This window comes from Danio aesculapii, chromosome 15 (genome assembly GCF_903798145.1).
Source record: "Danio aesculapii chromosome 15, fDanAes4.1, whole genome shotgun sequence".
NCBI lineage: Eukaryota > Metazoa > Chordata > Actinopteri > Cypriniformes > Danionidae > Danio > Danio aesculapii.
This window is the reverse complement of record NC_079449.1, coordinates 41,206,228-41,210,829: the sequence shown is the minus strand read 5'-3', so window position 1 is coordinate 41,210,829 and position 4,602 is coordinate 41,206,228.

Here is a 4,602-nt window from a genome sequence, read left to right as displayed (position 1 = left end):
ACACACACACATACACGCTCGCGCATTACAAACGCGGAGCCTTTCGTTTTATCTGAAGGACGGACGGACGGACGCTCTTCCTTCACACAGCGTAGAGTAGTAGCCTACGAATTTTGCCATCGGTATTCCGGTGTAAGATCATTTTGTCTGATTATAAGTTGGCTGTAACGTGCAACAATATCCGATTTGAACCCGGCTGAAGTGATACATTCGATAGGGTCATTCAAAGAGTTTGCCAACATATTCTGTATTTTAAAATGTTTTGTGGGAAAATGGCTTTTCTCATATGTAACTTGACTTGTCTGGTGTTTGCATAGCCCATTTACAGTTAACTGCTAATTGTTAATATATGAAGACTATGTTTATTATGTTCTCATTGCCCTAGCAAACACTAGAGGTTAATCAAACATGTTCAATATTCAGCAGAATGTGCCAAAATACTAAATTACTATAGGTAAATATTGAACCATCTTTGTGTTATAGTATAATAAACATCAGCATTGTTCATTTTAATAACATGGAATGGAGTTTCCGGAATTAAAGTCATGCATTTAAAGTATTGCTAATAGCAAATAATGCTCAGAATTTATAAGTACACCCTTCACAAATCTCTCTTTTAAATTCATATTTTTAATAGGAAGCTATACAATATTATATTTGTGCATATACATTTGATTAATCAGTACTGAAGCTAAATGTGGAGCTTATCGAACAAAAGAACTTACGATAACAGTCCAAAAACTAGTACACCCAATTTTTATGTTATAGAAAAATATTAAATACAAAATTTAAAAAAGAGGAAAAATCAAGAAGCAAAAAAAGTAAACATTTTGTTGAAATTTTGTAGGCTGTCATTTTTTTTTTTGCATTTTTTTGCTTGAATTTGATCGTATTATCTTTCAAATTTCAAATATGATTGGTGACTAAAAAATGATTTTAATTAATATATCTGTTTAATGAATCTGCTTTGTTTAAATGCACTAAAATACATGGTCTATATTCACTAAGAAATGGATAAAAATATACATTTTTTTAAATGAGGTGTACTCGATGTAAAATGGGGCACTCAATTATGCTGAGCACTGTACACTAAATGACAGAAAAGATTGGAGAGCAATGTCAGTTCTGATTAAAAATGTGCCACAGTTAAAGAGTCAGCATCATGACCACCAACCTCTTGATTAGACAGGTGAATATGTTGTTTAATTGTTAATTAAAAATTTAAGTTATAAGGCAGTTAGTATTGATGCAATAAAGGGCCCTTTTTGATTCATTATCAAACCTTTCAATTAATGCTTCTTAAAATAATTTTTTTTCTTTGTAAATGTAACATTTTAATACTCTGATGAACATTTGTACACATTAAAGATCCTTTTGTTGAATGAAAAGTTTTGATCAATGTTAAAGGTTCTTCTTTGAACTCTGCAAGTTAAGAGTTCCTTTAAAATAAAAGCCACTTTGTGGTTTTGTTGAGTAAAAATTTTTTGTGGCAAAAATCAGCACAAACAAATGGCATAGGGATTATTTGTTTTTATGAGGTGTCAAATTCATGGAGGACATGTGTGTGTGTGTGTGTGTGTGTCTTCAGGATCAAAATATATTTTGTGAGTCATACACAAGATGACTTCATGCTGCAGAAGAGAAATGAGACAAAAAACAAGAAGCAATCAGCTGACAACACTAACTGTTTTAAGTGCAGGGCAAATTACAGCAATATGTTTGTTTTATTTATGACTGTTTTATCTTTAAATTGAGGAGGCTAAACCAGGGCTGGTTAGTATGGAGATGCTGCCAGGGGCGGATTTAACCAATGAGCGAGGTATAAGCGTCTGCTTAGGGACTCAGGAAATCTGGGGGCCCCCAATAAACATCTGGAAGTATAAATGATACCTATAAACTATATATAACATCCTTTTCTATCATATTTTGTATGGTGAGAGTTAAACAAATACAATTTTAACGTAGTTAAATATTATTTAGTATGAAATCAAATATAATATTATTATAATAATGTAATGCTATGTGATAATAATATCACCAAATAAAATATCCATCATGGAGCAGTCTTGCTGTCAAATTTAAAAAAATATGTGTATTATAAATTCATGTTACAATAAAAAAAACATTTAAAATGTAGAGATTGCATTAATTAAAAAACGTCGAAAAGAAGATTGTGACATAACACTCAACAATATGAAAAATAAATAAATAGAAGTAGAAAGGGAGCATTTTAGGACTTGAGCCCCATGGCTGGAATTGCTTAGGGCCCCAAAAGCACTAAATCTGCCCCTGGATGCTGCCACAGGAACTAACCAAGTAACCACACTAAAAAACACACAAAGACAAAAGGAAATGAAAGCAAACATAATACATATAGGTTGATGGTAAGAGGTTTAACTCTGTTCCCAAGAGAAAGATATGTTTCACCAGTGATAGTTACACTGAACTGAACTAAAACTGAACTTTAGAACCTCATCTCTTTAGAACCTCATCCTTAAGCTGCTTTGACACAATCTACATTGTAAAAGCACTGTACAAATAAAGATGAATTGAATATGTTTAATACACAGGTTGTCACGTGTTACCAATGTATAAATGTATATTTATACATTTTATCAAATTCCAAAGTCAAATATAATTGTGTTTGATAACAATTTAAACATTGTTGACATAAATATAGCTACTTTAATACATTTTAAATACAACATATTTAAATACATAAATGTGTGTGAAAACAATAGGCTTTTTAGTATGTAGCTTCCAAGGAGCATAACAATCATTTTGTCAAACTAAGGACAACAGTTCTACGGCTGACCAAACGTGGTCTTGTGTTGTAAATCACCCTTAAATAACATGATAATTATTCCACTCGTCCCCCTGAACTGTACTCCTGCTGGGCTAGCCCTCAACAGGCGGTCAAGACTTCAATCACCGTGGCGCTCTCCAGCGCACTGCGGCCGGACCGACGTGCTCGGTGGGCGGTGGGCGGCATGACATAAGCGAGGCAGAGGATCAGGCGCTCTGCGGCCTTTCAACACCATAGGAGAGCACTGACCAACAGAGATGATCATAGCTAAATAAAGGCATTAACAGCGGAACAACCGTGATTGTTAAGACGCTCAATGGAACAACGCGCTTTGAATGCGCCATTTAATCGGATATTTCCACATGTAATGCGTTGTTATTTCATACGCAGACACAATGCTCTGTAATCAGTACACCTAAAATACTGTAACGTTTTATTATTCATGTAGCTCAGTAATAACACATTTGAAATAGTCTAACTAATATTGCAATACTTGTGTTGAAACTGCATTTATAAAAAAAAAACTAATAAATAAATATATAAATAAAAAATAATGTTGGACAAAACATACCTTTTAGCTTTGGTTGATCATTTATGGATGCAGTGTTGGGCGTTCCTGTGCGGGGCAGTGTGTGTGTGAGCTCACCAACCTCACTAGCGTTCTGGTGAGAGGCATATTGGTGTGATTTTTTTGTTTGTTTGTTTTGTGTTGTTTAAAGTAGCTGTTTGTCACATCCTCTCAAAATGTGAATGTTTGTTTTGGGGCATTTGTTGGTGTGTTTGTGTGCGTGTGCGTGCGCGCGCGCGCGATACAGACATTGTATCATATTAGTCAAGGCATCAGGCGGTGGACATATGCAGCTTAGATATCATAGCAGTAATTAATAAGTAGCAAAATCCTTTTTTTTTCAAAGAGTACGAAATTGTTTCTGCTAATTTTGGACTATTTGGCTTGTCCTACATTTACAGTTTAAAATACTAAAAGTGACCTCACAAATTAACATCACAGCAACCTCAGTCTTTCAGGCCTGACCTTTGACACTTGGATCTATATCTGCTGCTGTGAGCACTGCTTATCCCTGAGGGAGTCGTTCTCTGGTGTCCGTTCACCCCATATCCTCAGGTTAAGATCTCTCTGCCGCACGGTAACATTTTTGTTGCTTTTTTATGCTTATTGTTACTTGTTTACAGTACTGGCCTTCTGAAATCTTCTGAAAAACAGAGGTGATGACACTAAAACAATGGTCTGTTAGGTAATTTTAATGTACTTACTAACATGAGTGTGAACAATGTCAGGCCAGTAGCCACACTGTAAAAACAAATCTGTAAAAATGGTCAAAAGACTGTCAGCAGGGCTTCCAGAGATATTCGGTTAAATTACAGAAAATAACCATTTCATAGTACTGATAGAAGCAAAAACTGTAAAAATACAAAACATACTTTACAGTCAAAATTCATAAAATTACAGTGTATTACTGTAGCTAAAATGCAAATATGACTAATTGTCAGAATAAAAATGTAGATAATCTGTAAAAAAACTGAAGTTTCTTGCTCCATAATTACGTTATTACTGTCATTTTACAGATTATAACTGTAATGATACAGGTAATTACTGCCATTTTACAAATTATTACTGCAATTATACAGATTATTACTGTAATTTTACAAATTATTACTGTAAATATATAATTTATTATTGTAATTAATTATACTGATTAATTAATGTGATTTTAAAGATTATTACTGTAATTATACAGGTTATTAATGTAATTCTACAAATTAATTCATGTGATTAT